The sequence below is a fragment of the Macaca mulatta genome, chromosome 2 (assembly GCF_049350105.2).
Source record: "Macaca mulatta isolate MMU2019108-1 chromosome 2, T2T-MMU8v2.0, whole genome shotgun sequence".
In the NCBI taxonomy this organism is placed as follows: domain Eukaryota; kingdom Metazoa; phylum Chordata; class Mammalia; order Primates; family Cercopithecidae; genus Macaca; species Macaca mulatta.
The window spans coordinates 51,319,183-51,335,150 of record NC_133407.1 but is presented as its reverse complement, the minus strand read 5'-3'; the positions used below and the strand labels follow the sequence as shown (position 1 = coordinate 51,335,150).

Here is a 15,968-nt window from a genome sequence, read left to right as displayed (position 1 = left end):
TCTAGAAGACTAAATGTTCGTCGGTGTTTTTTTTTTTTTTTTTTTTTTTTCCATTCGACGTGAGCTCCTGGAGGGCAAAAATCTATGCTTCATTTATTTTTGTATCTCCTTAATCTAACTCCATACCATGCCTATGCTTTCTGCATTTATAAGTGAATTTCTTTCTATGCAACTTTAAGTAAAACACCCTATTTCTTATAATTTTGTGTTACTACACTTTACAACTTAAAAAATATTTATAGTTGTGTTTATTGGGTGAACATTAAGTTCTGCAAATCATTTATGTTTCAACAGTCGACTGTCAACCCCACCTTAATCAGAGACACACGTGTCATAGCTATGGCTACTATTTTATCTGACAGCAAGGCTACCCATCTCACTAGAAAGGAGCTCATTTTCCAATCAGACATAATGAACACTTAAGGAAAGGCTATGCTTGAAAGAAAACATTGCTTCATAGAGTTATGTCAACCCATTGACCATATGTAAATATTTACATAGACACTTTCTGCCTCTGGTCAATGAGTAGGTTTTTGCTTTATATTTCTGGAACCATGCTTTAGAATTGCTTTAAGATACTAATTAACATAAAATGCACCCCACTCCCACTGTCAATGTATCTTATAATCTTAATCAGCTAACAACAACCCAAATTCCCAGAGAGGGTAACCATGACATAAGAAGTGACTGGTGTTGAGATTCCTCTATTCTGTATTAGCACATGATGGCAATATAAGAATCCTAGAAAATCTAGACCACTCTTTTCAGAGAAATCCTTGAGCTTATTTTTCTTTATTCACTGTAGAAATAGTTTATTCGCTGTTAATTATTTCTGCCTTGAGAAAAAAAATGTAGCTAGTGGAAAGGAAATGGGATTGAAATTGCGACAGAGTTCAAATCCTGGTTTCCTGGTTTCAGATTGTCACTTGAATTAGTTATTTAATCTTTATGAATCTCACTTTCCCTATCTGTAAAATGAAGATAATACCTACACTGAAGATCAATGTTAGGGTTACAGAAAATGCACTTGGCACACTGAGGTAGAGAACGTGCTCAATGATTAGTTGCCATTATTACTAGATGTGAGAGGAAGAGAAGACCAGTTACCTAAATCTGCATTTTTTATCTTTTTTTTGTTCTTTGGACATGCTTTGCTTCTAGAGGTGTATGTACATCCTATTTTGCAATGAGTATTTATGAGATTAATGAAGCTATTTGGAAACCATCACCTTCAGATAGAGAAAATAGCCATTGTGTGACATGGGTACTTTCTGATTTCCTCTGAGTAACAGTGGGGTTTATAACTGTACTGATTGTATGCAGTCTGCTTAGTTTGTATAAACAGTTACACATTTCCTTAATACCCTGAATGTATAGATGGCCAAGTGAAAGAAAACCTGTTCATTTCATTCACAATTGAGTGCATCAAAACACTGGAAATAAGAAACAATTCAAGATGTAATCTATATTTTTTGCACTGCTTTAGAGATACATCCTTTTTTTTCCTGAGGCTAAAAGTTAAACTTCTGGTCTACACTCACTGTGCATATGATAAAGACAGTGCTGGGAAACGGGCTTGCTGCTGGCCCTCGCCTCTACTCTGGCCCTGGAGATGTGTTTATTTCTTTATGCAGATCTGTAAACCTTTCCCCAAGGCTAGAATTTCCAACCAAAATAATCCTTTAAGGTTTGTTTAGCTCCCATCGAATCACTTCAAATATGTAGGTGTTTTTTTTTTTTCTTTCATTCTTTTTTTTTTTAATAATAAAAAAAAACCTTCCTGATTCTGAATGAGGATTTAGTTAAATGCCTGTTTAAGAATTGATGAGTAATTTAAAGGATTTAGGAGAACATTCTGTGCTATTATATGCAAATACATGCCATGCATGGCTCCCTATGTCATTAACCTGGCAGTCATTTCATGCATGACTCCCCATCTTATTAAGCTAGCAGTATGGAATATTTGATTTACTAAACTGGCATGAACTACTTAGTGTGCTAATATAGGAATATAACTTTTAAATTTCTTTGGAATAACTATCTTTGAAACAGATTCTTGAAGACGATAACATTATTTTGACAGCTGTGCTCAGTTTCTAAGAGTCTATTTTAGGAAGCGTCTTATAACTGTAGAAATGTACCTGTGTGATTTGAATGAACCATACAATAATTGAAAATGAAAACCATCATAGAAATAAGAGTCCTTAGAATTCAGTAGCAAGTGATTTGACAACACAGGTAAATAAATTTGGTAGAAGCGTTTGCTTTTAGACAAGATGTGTGACAGTATGTGGTTGCCTGAGAGTCTGCCACTGGGCTCCGGGTTACCATGATGTTCTGAAAACTCTTTTTATAGCCAAGGCTCCCCTGGCTTTCCCCAGCTTTCGTTGCCATAGCAGCATTCATTGGCCATGGGATTTACAGAAAAAGAGAGAGAGAGAGAGAGGGAGGAAAAGAGGGCTGTATGTTTGTAAAGTTGGTGCAGTGCCAAATGTAGCAGGAATTATAAATTCAGGATGCTGGATTCTTCCTTTAGTGTCCATTTCAGCTAGTGCCTAATGTCACCCACATAATCGCAAACCACTCTGTCATCATTCAGACCAGCTGCGTGAAATGAGACAAAGGGAAATTTAGCAGCAAGGGAGGAAATGGTAATTTAAAAGGCTTTTAAATGATGTTTTCTATGTTCCTCAATCAACAATGTTTTAAAGCCTTTAATTTTTTTTCAACAATAGGATTTCCTTGTTGTGCTGGCTTGACTGATGACATATCAGCACTGAGTTGGCCAAAAAAATGTCAGAGACTAGAAAGGAAGTCCAACAGATAAATCTAAAAGCAGTTAAAAAGGAAATATTTATAGTAATTTTCATTTCTGCTAAACTTTTTGCATTTAAATTACACAGATAAATTTGGCTTCACTCTTTTTGACTATTGTATAATGTTGAATCAGAAGGATCAATATTTATCAGATATGTCCTTTAATAGGTACTTCCAGATTTATGATATTATGTTCATCGTTTCTTCAGTCGTGACACGTACTTCAGAGTTCACAAGGCAACAGGAAAAAAAAAATGTTCATGAAGGAAGAAAACCAAGTGAATAACCCAGGAAAGTTGGTGAACTGTGACATGTGTTGGACTCATGTGAGCCATGAATATGTAAGTGGGGCCCAGCTAGGCCAGGAGGAGAGGGAGGGAAGAGGATATCAGGTGGGGAATTTGTCTAAGAGAAAGGGAATATAAAATGTGTTTGCTTGCAGCAATTCCAGGATGTCGGCTAGGATTTACAGTAGGATACACAAATAGATGAAGTAATCTGTAAAAACTGGAGTAGTTTATTGATAGATGGTTGGAAATAGAGAAAATCGACTATAAGAGAACCATTAATGTTTAGCAGAGCCTTTTGTTAGATTTTTAAAAACTATGATCTCTTTATCTGAAATTATAAATAGCACCTGTATATATGGACAGACAATTAGATGAATGCAGTAGAGATCCCAGACATCACTCAACATTATATGGGAAATTGGTAAACCGCAGAAGTGGCTTTACACATCAATGGGGAAAGAAAAAATTTGATTTTTGGTTTGAGGACATTTTGGTTATTTATATGGAAAAAAATTAAAAGAAGATTTATATGCCACATCATAGAAAAAAACAATTAAAATTTGAATAAAAAACTTAAAATGTTTATGAAAATATAGATGACTTTTTTAATGAATTTAAGGAAGGTAAGTATTTTTTAAACTAGCTATGAAAATACAAATTTTGAGGGATAAATAATATGTTATTTTGACAGCACACAATATAAACACAGTAAAAGAACAAGATAAAGTCTAGGAAAAGATATTTCAATGCAATAGCTGAGAGGATTGTTTTTCAGAATAAATGAAGCACTCCTGTAAATTAATGTAAAAAATTAACTGAGATTAAAACAGCTACACTGTATGAACAGGTGACTTACAGTAAAAGAACCCTGAACCCGACAAACATATCAAGATGCTCCAACTCATTAGTAGAGAATTACAAAGGAAAACAAAAATGATAAAGATTTGGCAAATATCAGATTGGCAAAAATTTAAAATCTAACAATGCCAAGTGTTGCTGTACATTTGGGAAAACGATGCTGATAGGTGTTTGAAATGTTATCAGGGATCTGGGAAACAATTTGGCAGGATATAGTAAAGTTTAAAATGTGTCTCCTATAGGACTGAGTCATTCTATATCTATGCACATGTACCCACAAAAATATTGTAGCATTAATTAAATGGGAAACAAATATATCATAACATATTCATATTATGGAATACTGAATGCTTATTAAAATAGATAAAATAGAAAAATGTTTTAACTTGAATAAATGAGAGAAAAACTTTTAGCGGAAAAAGTAAGTTGTAATATCCAATATAAAATATGATACCATTTATAGTAACATAAATGTTATTGGGTTGATATAAAAGAGGCTATTTATGCATGCATAACTATATTTATTAAAGCATGAAAACCTGGATAGGAAGAATATATTCCCAACAAAGGAAACATAGCCAAAGAATAAAGGAGGGAAAAAAAGAACACATGAACTGAATCTGTAATGATTTATTTCCTTAACAAAAATACCTATTTTGGAAAGTGAGACTACCAAATATTGAGTGCTGGCTGATAGAACACTTAACCATCACTGAAGTGGTGTTGCCAAAAATAACAATAATAATAATAAGACTATGAGTCCAAACCTTGAGTCTCAACTCAATAACACATTTAAACACATTTATTTATTTATTTGTTTGTTTGCTTGCTTTTTGAGATGGAGTTTTTCTCTTGTCACCCAGGCTGGAGTGCAGTGGCACGATTTTGGCTCACTGCAACCTCCACTTCCTGGGTTCAAGCAATTCTCTTGCCTCAGCCTCTCAAGTAGCTGAGATTACAGGCACCCCCCCACCACACCCAGCTAATTTTTGTATTTTTAGTAGAGATGGGGTTTCACCACGTTGGCTAGGCTAGTCGCGAACTCCTGACCTCGGGTGATGCACCCACCTCGGCCTCCCAAATGCTGGGATTACAGGTGTGAGTCACCACTCGTGGCCTTTTAAATGCATTTATAGGAAGTGCAGGGGACAGAGAAACATTTTAAACATCACAATGAGGCTGAAATCAGTGAAATTCAAACTGTGGAAAACTCAATAAGCAAATGACCTAGTTTCTTCAACAACAACAACAACAAAAATTATAAGCCCCCTGGTCAACACCCCCCACCACCAAAAAAAAAGGAAAAAAATCCAGGGGAATGTTTAAAACTCCTATTAAGCAATGTCAATGTGAGGGCCTTGTTTAGATCCTGATTCAAACAAAACTGCAAAAAGTTACATTTCTGGGACAATTGCAAATGTAAATAACTACTGCTTGTTTCATATCTTAGGTGTAATATCAGTAATAAAATATATTTAGGACTATATAGTAAATAATTAAAGAAAACTGTAGAGAGGCAAGCAGTCCCAGTTCTTACTTTACTACAAATTAAGAGCAGGACACAATCAGTTCTGAAAACATCTCTAGAGTGGTCAGAAAAAGCTCATTCATTTACTTATTTAACAAATGTATAAAGAAGCTATCAGACATCACATATGATACTCTTTTATGCATTGGAGATAAGTCAACGAACTAAATAGAAGATCTCTTCCTTTATGGACCTTAAACTCTATAAGGGAAAAGATAGTAAACAAACATGTAAATAAATGATACATCATCCGGTAATAAGTAGTAGATCAAGAAATAAAGCAGGTCCGGGCGCAAGGAAGGGGAGGCTTTTCATTGTGTATTCTGTCAGGTGAGACCTCACTAATAAGGCAGCTAAATAGAAAGATCTGAAGGATGCATAGATAAGTCAATAGCTGGGGGAGTTTTGGGATTGGGGGAATATTCCAGGCAGAGGAGACAGCCAGTGTAAGAGTCCTCAGGTGAGACCATATGTGGGGTGATCAAGAAAAACTAGAGGAGGTCAGGTGTGACTGGAGAGCAATGAGTGATGTGAAGAGTTACAGGGCACATGGATGTCATGCAGAGCCTTGCAGACCTGCTTTAAAGCTTGGCATTTTAACTGTGGATGAGGTGGGGGTCTAGCGGAGATTTTCAGTGTTGATGTAAACACTCTGACTTAAATTTATAAGGTTGGCTGTTTTGCTGTTTTGAGATTAGACCTTAGGCCAGAGCAGAAGCCGGAAAATCAGTTAGCAATCAATTACAACAATCCAGTTGTTCATTTCACTTCAATATTAACAAAATCTCACAACACAACATCTGATTTTCACCTCAAATCTCCAATTCTTGCTGACTTCTCTGTTAATTTTAATTGCCCTAACCCTTTTTCATACTCACATAAAATCTCTTTTTCATACTTACATAAAATCCTTCAGATTGGGATTCTACTTTCCAAATATATTCAGAATGAAATACATTTTTTTATTGTGATAAAGTACACATAACACAAAAGTTAACATTTCAAACAATTTAAGCATATGTTTCTGTGACATTAAATATATGCATAATGTTGAAACCATCACCACCATCTATCCAGAACTTTTTCATCTTCCCCAATTGAAATTCTGTACCAAATGCTTAACTCTCCAATATTTCTCCCTCACTAGTCCCTGGTAACTACCATTCTACTTACTGTCTTTACATGCTTGACAACTCTAGAAACCTCGTGTTAGTAAAATCATACAATATTTTTCTTTTTGTGACTGGCTTACTTTAGTAAGCGTGTCTTCAAGGTTAATCCATGTTCTAGCATGTGTCAGAATTTCCTTCTATTTTAAGTCTAATTAATATTTAATTGTATGCATATACCACATTTTGTTTTCTAATTCATTCTTCAATGTATGGTTAAGTTGTTCTCACATCATATTTTTTTTTATTTGATTTTTATTTTAAATTTTGTCTTTCAACTTTTATTTTAGGTGCAGGGGATACATGTACAGGTTTGTCACATGGGTAAATTGCATGTCACTGGGATTTTGTGTACAATTTTTTCATCACCCGGGTACCGAACATAATACCTGGTAGGTAGTTTTTTGATCCTTACCCTTCTGCTACTCTACAACCTCAAGTAAACTCCTGTGTCTGCTGTTCTCCTCTTTGTTTCCATGTGTTCTCAAAGTTTAGTTCCCATTTGTAAGTGAGAACATGCTGTATTTGGTTTACTGCTCCTGTGTTAATTCTCTTAGGATAATGGCCTCTATATGTCTGCTTTTGTACCCTGATGTTTTGTTTACTGCAGCCCTGTAGGAGTTTGAAGTTGGGTAATGTAGTGCCTTCAGCTTTGTTCTTTTTGCTTCGGATTGCTTTGGCTCTTTGTGCCCTTTTTTGATTCCATATAAATTTCAGGATAGTTGTTTTTTTTTTTTCTCAAGTTTTTTGAAGAATGTCATTGGTGGTTTGACAGCAGTAGCATTGAATCTGTAAAATCCTTTGGGTAGTATGGCCGTTTTTAATAATATTGATTCTTCTCAACCATAAGCTTGGAATGTTTTTCCATTTCTTTGTGTCATCTTTGATTTCTTTGAGCAGTGTTTTGTAATTCCCATTAAAGAGATCTTTCACCTCCCTGGTTGGCTGCATTCCTAGGCAGAAATCAAGGAGTTCTTTGACACCAAAGAAAAAAAAAAAAACAAACCTAGAACATACAAGAGTCTCTGGGACACAGCTAAGGCCATGTTAAGAGGGAAATCTATCGCACTAAACACCCACATCAAAACGTTAGAAAGATTTCAAATTAACAACTTAACATTACAACTAAAAGAACTAGAGAAACAAGAACAAATCAACTCCAAATCTAGCAGAATAAAAGAAATAATAAAAATCAGAGCTGAACTGAAGGAGATCAAGGCACAAAAAGCAATTCCAAAGATTAATGAATCCAGGAGTTGGCTTAAAAAACAATTAATGATAGACAGGATGCTGACTAGACTAATAAAGAAAAGAAAGAATACTTCAATGAACACAATTAGAAATTATGAAGGGGATGTTATCACTGACCCCACAGAAATACAAAGAACCATCGGAGACTACTCCGATGCACATAAACTAGAAACTCTAGAAGAGATGGGTGAATTCCTGGACACACACACCCTCCCAAGGCTGAGATAGGAAGAAATTGATTCCGTAAACAGACCAATAATGAGCTCCAAAACTGAATCAGTAATAAGTAGCCTACCGATCATAAAAAGCCCAACCAGATGGATTCACAGCCAAATTCCACCAGATTTACAAAGAAGAGCTGGCATCTTTCCCACTAAAACTATTCAAAAAAATTGAGAAGGACATATTCCTCCCCAACTCATTCTGTGAGGCTAGCATCATACCGGTACCAAAACCTGCCAGAGACACAATAAAAAAATAATACCTCAGGCCAATTTCCTTGACGAACATTTATGCAAAAATTCTCAACAAAATACTTACAAACCAAATCCATCAGCCCATCAAAAAGCTAATCCATCACCATCAAGTAGGCTTCATTCCTCAGGTGGAAAGTTGGTTCAACATCCACAAATCAATGAATGCAATTTCAGTTTTTAAAATTTTTTTTGAGAATTGCTTTAGGGTCAAGTGTGTGGGCAATCTTAACGTATGTGCCATGTGCAGATGAGAATGTATATTCTGTTGTTGAGTGGAGTGTTCTGTAGATGTGTGTTACATCCATTTGGTCAAGTGTCAAGCTTAGATTCTGAATATTTTTGTTAGTTTTCTGCCTCAATGATCTTTCTAACACTGTAAGAGGGATGTTGAAGCCTCCCACTGTTATTGTATGGTTATCTAAATCTCTTCATAGGTCTCTAAGAACTTTTTTCAAATCTGGGTGCTCCAGTGTTGGGTGCATATATCTTTAGGACAGTGAAGTCTTCTTGTTGAATTGAACCCTTTATCATTATGAATGCCCTTCTCTCTCCTTCTTCATCATTATTGATTTAAAGTCTGTTTTGTCTGAAAGAATAGCAACCTCTTCTCTTTTTTGTTTTCCATTTTCTTGACAGATCTTTCTCCATTACTCTACTTTTAGCCTATGGGTTTCATTGCATGTGAGATGAGTGTCTTGAAGACAGTATATGGCTGAGTCTTGTTTTTTGTTTGTTTGTTTGTTTTTTTGTTTTGCTTTGTTTTGTTTGGAGACAAAGTCTCGCTCTGTTGCCCAGGCTGGAGTGCAGTGGCACGATCTTGACTCACTGAAAACTTCACCTCCCAGGTTCATGCCATTCTCCTGCCTCAGCCTCCCAAGTAACTGGGACTACAGGCACCTGCCACGATGCCTGGCTAATTTTTTGTATTTTTAGTACAGACAGGGTTTCACCATGTTAGTCAGGATAGTCTCAATCTCCTGACCTCGTGATCTGCCCGCCTTGGCCTCCCAAAGTGCTGGGTTTACAGGTGTGAGCCACCACGCCTGTCAGAGTCTTGCTTTTTTTTTTTAAATTTTTTTAAAAATTATATTTTGTGTTCTAGGGTACATGTGTACAACATGCAGGTTTGTTACATATGTATACATGTGCCATGTTGGTGTGCTGCACCCATTAACTTGTTATTTACATTAGGTATATCTCCTAATACTATTCCTCCCCCCACCCCCCACCCCACAACAGGCCTCGGTGTCCAAGTGTTCTCATTGTTTAATTCCCACCTGTGAGTGAGAACATGTGGTGTTTGGTTTTCTGTTCTTGCAATAGTTTGCTGAGAATGATGGTTTTCAGCTGCATTCATGTCCTTACAAAGGACATGAACTCATCCTTTTTTATGGCTGCATAGTATTCCATGATGTATATGTGCCACATTTTCTTAATCCAGTCTGTCACAGATGGACATTTGGGTTGATTCCAAGTCTTTGCTATTGTGAATAGTGCTGCAATAAATATACGTGTGCATATGTCTTTATAGTAGCATGATTTATAATCTGTTGGGTATATACACAGTAATGGGATGGCTGGATCAAATGGTATTTCTAGTTCTAGATCCTTGAGGAATCGCCACACTGTCTTCCAAAATGGTTGAACTAGTTTACAGTCCCACCAACAGTGTAAAAGTGTTCCTATTTCTCCATAACCTCTCCAGCACCTGTTGTTTCCTGACTTTTTAATGATCACCATTCTAACTGGTGTGAGATGGTATCTTATTGTAGTTTTGATTTGCATTTCTCTGATGGCTATTGATGATGAGCATTTTTTCATGTGTCTGTTGGCTGCATAAATATCTTCTTTTGAGAAGTGTCTATTCATATCCTTTGCTCACTTTTTGATGGGTTTCTTTCTTTTTTTTTTTTTCTTGTAAATTTGAGTTCTTTGTAGGTTCTGGATATTAACCCTTTGTCAGATGAGTAGATTGCAAAAATGTTCTCCCATTCTGTAGGTTGCCTGTTCAGTCTGATGGTAGTTTCTTTTGCTGTGCAGAAGCTCTTTAGTTTAATTAGAACCCATTTGTCAATTTTGGCTTTTGTTGCTGTTGCTTTTGGAGTTTTAGACATGAGGTCCTTGCCCATGCCTCTGTCCTGAATGGTATTGTCTAGGTTTTCTTCCAGGCTTTTTACGGTTTTAGGTCTAACATTTAAGTCTCTAATCCATCTTGAATTAATTTTTGTATAAGGTGTAAGGAAGGGATCCAGTTTCAGCTTTCTACTTATGGCTAGCCAGTTTTCCCCGCACACTTATTAAATAGGGAATCCTTTTCTCATTTCTTCTTTTTGTCAGGTTTGTCAAAGATCAGATGGTTGTAGATGTGTGATACTATTTCTGAGGTCTCTGTTCTGTTCCATTGGTCTATATCTCTGTTTTGGTACCAGTACCATGCTGTTTTGGTTACTGTAGCCTTGTAGTATAGTTTGATGTCAGGTAGCGTGATGCCTCGGCTTTGCTCTTTTGGCTTAAGATTGTCTTGGCAATGCGGACTCTTTTTTTTGTTCCATATGAACTTTAAAGTAGTTGTTTCAAGTTCTGTGAAGAAAGTCATTGGTAGCTTAATGGGGATGGCATTGAATCTATAAATTACCTTGGGCAATATGGTCATTTTCACAATATTGATTTTCCTATCCATGAGCATGGAGTGTTCTTCCATTTGTTTGCGCCCTCTTTTATTTCATTGAGCAGTGGTTTGTAGTTCTCCCTGAAGAGGTCCTTCACATCCCTTGTAAGTTGGATTCCTCAGTATTTTGTTCTCTTTGAAGCAGTTGTGAATGGGAGTTCACTCATGATTTGGCTCTCTGTTTGTCTGCTACTGGTGTGTAAGAATGCTTGTGATTTTTGCACATTGATTTTGTATCCTGAGACTTTGCTGAAGTTGCTTATCAGCTTAAGGAGATTTTGGGCTGAGACGATGGGGTTTTCTAAATATACAATCATGTCATCTGCAAACAGGGACAATTTGACTCCCTCTTTTCCTAATCGAATACCCTTGATTTCTTTCTCTTGCCTGATTGCCCTGGCCAGAACTTCCAACACTATGTTGAATAGGTGTGGTGACAGAGGGCATCCCTGTCTTGTGCCAGTTTTCAAGGGGAGTGCTTCCAGTTTTTGTCCATTCAGTATGATATTGGCTGTGGGTTTGTCATAAATAGCTCTTATTATTTTGAGATATGTTCCATCAATACTGAATTTATTGAGAGTTTTTAGCATGGCGGGCTGTTGAATTTTCTCAAAGGCCTTTTCTGCATCTGTTGAGATAATCATGTGGTTTTTGTCTTTGGTTCTGTTTATATGCTGGATTATGTTTATTGATTTCTGTATATTGAACCAGCCTTGCATCCCAGGGATGAAGCCCACTTGATCATGGTGGATAAGCTTTTTGATGTGCTGCTGGATTCAGTTTGCCAGTATTTTATAGAGGATTTTTGCATCGATGTTCATCAGGGATATTGGTCTAAAATTCATCCTGATACCAAAGCCTGGCAGAGACCCAACGAAAAAAGAGTCTTGCTTTTTTATGCAACCTACCACTCTGTGTCTTTTACATGGGCCTTTTAACTCACTTACATTCAAGGTAGTGATATTTGAGAGGTGGGACACCAATGCAAGATCAAGCATTACTATTCTGCATGTTAGAGTTCATTGAAAACACTCAGTAATCCAGCAGTTTATGATTTTAATTTCCAGATGGAATGATTAGCATTTCTAAGTTTCTTATATTCAAGCCACAAATAAAAGCCCTTTTATATAGTCTCCCAATGTGCATTATTAAGTGTGTTACCATATATAATATTTCACTATAAATTCACTCTAAATTATCACAATGGCAATGAGCCTAAGAAAAACATACTTTGGGAGCAGTGTGCAGTTTGAATTTAAGCAGGATATTTTGGAGGAGGTGGGTACAGCACTTAAGGGAAAGGTAACCTGCATCTCACCAGGATAGTGATTGAAAATGGAGAAAGGTAAACTCTTTTACCTTTCCCCAACTCCTCCTTTTATTCCCCTCTTCCTTATTTCGGTGTCCCAATCATAGGGCTATCTTCCAAGTTCCTGAAAGGCCATGATACTTCCCACCTGAGACATTCCCGCTCTCCATGACATCCCCTTTTCTTTTATTTTCTCTGCTTATTTACTCTGAGTTTCCTCCTGAGATTCCCCAGATTAAGTTGGGCATCATCAATTATAGTTTTATACAGTATGGAACAACTTTATTCTTTCTCAGTTGCAACCACAATTATAAGTAATTGCCTGATATGTCTTTTTTTCTTCCTAATATACTGTGATCTTTAAGCGAAGGGATCAGTTAAGTCTTGTTCACCCCTCAAGTCCCAACCTTATTATATATAAAAGAATAAGATGTCTTTTTCGTGTTCTCCAATACATGCATGATATCGGAGATAATTCCATTTAAGATTTTAGGTAGTTATCAAATGTTTAAAAAATTCTGAAAGTCAAATGCTTTGCACTGCACTCATTTAGAAAGTTGATCATAGTTCTACATGAAGCCTGAACAATCGTTTGGTTGATTAATACCAGAGTTTGGAGTATGTAATATTTTACTAAAAAAAGTAAAAAGTATCTACATAATGCACCCCATGTTTTACTGCTTATCAATCTTAAGCAGTAGGAAAGCTATAAATTTAGAAATGTGTTTTTAAAGGAAAACAAGTTCATTGTATTGGTGTTTCTTCATTTTTAAGTTTACAAACTTGTGAAAAAATTAAATTCCTATGTTTAGTAACATCATTCAATTAATTTAGCTTCATTCTGTTTTATAATGAAGATTGATGTATTTCTAAATTATACTGCATCATGTTTGATTTATCCAACCTCAGTATTAAAAACGTTTTTTAAAAATTCTAATCATTTTCATCAAAACAAATTCCTGCCTTTACTATTCTGCATGTTAGAGTTCATTGAAAACACTCAGTAATCTAGCAGTTTATGATTTTAATTTCCAGATGGAATAATTAGCATTTCTAAGTCTCTTGTATTCAAGCCACAAATATAAGCCCTTTTCAGGGATCACTGGAAGCAAATAATTTAGACCTAATGTTTTGCTCAGGTAAACATGGTGCTTGTTTATGTGACTGACTTAATATTTGCTCTGAAACCGTGTTATTTTCAAGATTTTGATTTTAAGACAAACTAATTTATTTGAATAAATAGTATGTGTATAACATGTCTTGAAGAATTCCCTTGTTTCATTTAAGTTTTTATGTATTTGAATCCTGTCATTCCTTTTTTGTTTCTTGTAAATTAATTATTTAAAAATACTGGATACTACTGAGAGGACTGAAGTGGGGTTCGTTGGTGTGATCTTAAATTCAGATAATCATATTGCTTTGATTACTTATTCTCTTCTTTAGAGAAAGTAGTTTGGGAAACATAAAAGGAGAGTATACGCTCCTTAACAAAAGATATATTTAACATATTAAAAACAGTTGAAGAAGAGCAATAAGGGTGACTATAATATAGGAATATTCCCATTATATTCAGGGAATGCATTCACGAAAATATGAATAGTTATTGAATCAATCTTTGATAGGTCCTTATAAGAAAGTCCTTATAGAGATGCTTTTCCATTAGTATAATACAGTCATGACTTGCTTTGGTTAATCCTTACTGGATGCTGTGACATACACAGTACTCTTAATAATGTCAAAGAAATTCATCAATTTTAGTTAAAAATGCAAAACATGTCATTGAAAATGTATATGATGTAAGTGTGTGGTTTAGAAGTAATAACACAAAAATTGAATACTCATGTATGTATCATTCAGCTGGAGAAAAAGCTAAAGCCTCTCATGCACCTATTTCCATAACATCTCCCTCCCTCCCACACACATGGAACCAGTAGTTTGAACTTTGTATAATTGCATTCATTTGTTTTTCTTTATAGTGTAGCCATATACACTGAAAATTCATTCCTAAAGTAGATATTACTTAGCTTTTCCTTTTTTGAACATTTATATTAGATCATACTATACTTCTTTTCTGTGACTTGCTTTCCTCACAAATATTTATTGATATATGCAGCTGTTGAGTACTGTACTCTGTTGTATTAATCTACCATCACTCATTTATTTATTTAAGCTTCTAATTGTTTTTTGTTATTATGAACAATGTGTTTAAGAACATTTTGAACATCTGATGTTCATGTGCAATTTTCTAGACTATATATGTGGGAGAAGAATTACTGAGTCAGATTATAAGTCAGTGGAATTTTACTAAGTGATGAGAAATTACTTTCTAAGATAGTATCAGTTTACAATCCCATCACTTCCTCATTTCTGCAAATTCTTGCTAACATTTAGTATTGTCAGACTTTTACTTTTAAAAATGAATCTACTGATTGTGAAATTGTGGTCTTAGTTTGCATTTTCTTTATTATTAAGAAGGTTAAACATTTTAATAGGTTTATGTCCTCTGTGTTTCTTGTTCTATAAATTTCTTCTCTTGACTGGGATAGTCAGCCTCTAACATGGACCCCAGTGATCTTTGCCTCCTTGTGTAATCTCTTTCCTTTGAGTGAGGACTTAGACCTAGTGATTTGCATGTAAGAAAGAGCATGGCAGAAAATGATGAGATATCATTTCTGAGATTAGGTTACCAGGAGACTGTGGCTTCAGTTTCTTCTCTCTCACCCTTTCATGGACTCAAATTGTGAGAATCCAGGGCTCAGGTTGTGAGCTACCATATGGAGAGGCCCACAAGATAAGAAGCTGAGGGAAGTCTCTGGCCAATAGCTGCAAGGAATTGAGGCTCTCAGTTCAATAGGCTGGCAAGAACTAAATTCTGTCAACCACCATATGAGATAGCAAGACAGTGGATCCTCCCTTAGCAGAGCCTGCAAAGGAGACTACATCTCCTGACACCTTGATGGCAGCTTTGTGAGAGACCCTGGGTCAGAGGGACCCACCTGAATTTCTGATCCATGGAATCTGTGAGATAATGAATATTTACTGTTTTATAGTTGCTGAGTTTGGGAGTAATGTTGTTATACATCAAATACCTAAAAAATAAAATGACCTTTGAGGCTGCTGTTTTCTTAGGGCTTCATAGTGGTTCTTTATATATTATATTCTGGATGCAATCATCATCAGTCATATGTGTTGAACTAATATGTTCCAAAATTATAACTGTAACATTTTTTCTGTTGTGCCTTTTGAAGAAAGACTTCTGATAGATAAAAGATTACCTATTAAATATTTATTTATATATTATATAAAATATATATCTATAGTAGATGTATAATATATTAAGATATATGTTAATCTACATTGATTATTACATATTAAGATATGTATCTTAATATATAGGATATTTATATGTTATAGATATCTTAATATATGTCATACATCTAATATAGTAAATTTAATATGTATGTTAAATTTGTATAATATGTTAAATTTATTACATGTTAAATATATCTATATATAGATATTTTTACTTGTCAAAATTCATTTACTTTTCCATGAAAATGAACCATTTGCATTACTATGAGCAGGAAACAAGTGACACCCAT

At 35.3% G+C, this 15,968-nt stretch overlaps 2 long non-coding RNA genes across 3 annotated transcripts in view; one reads left to right on the top strand and one right to left on the bottom strand.

The window, feature by feature from the left end:
• Positions 1–15,968, bottom strand: part of LOC114676273 (uncharacterized) — a 123,753-nt gene that overhangs the window by 73,508 nt on the left and 34,277 nt on the right. The gene's annotated exons all lie outside the window — the stretch shown is intronic.
• LOC106997085 (uncharacterized) overlaps positions 1–15,968 on the top strand; it is a 219,838-nt gene that overhangs the window by 197,665 nt on the left and 6,205 nt on the right. For both annotated transcript variants that reach the window (XR_013414527.1, XR_013414526.1), the window contains exons 8-9: positions 2,986–3,158; positions 6,953–7,054. This is a non-coding gene — a long non-coding RNA (uncharacterized LOC106997085). The remainder of the gene's footprint in view (positions 1–2,985; positions 3,159–6,952; positions 7,055–15,968) is intronic.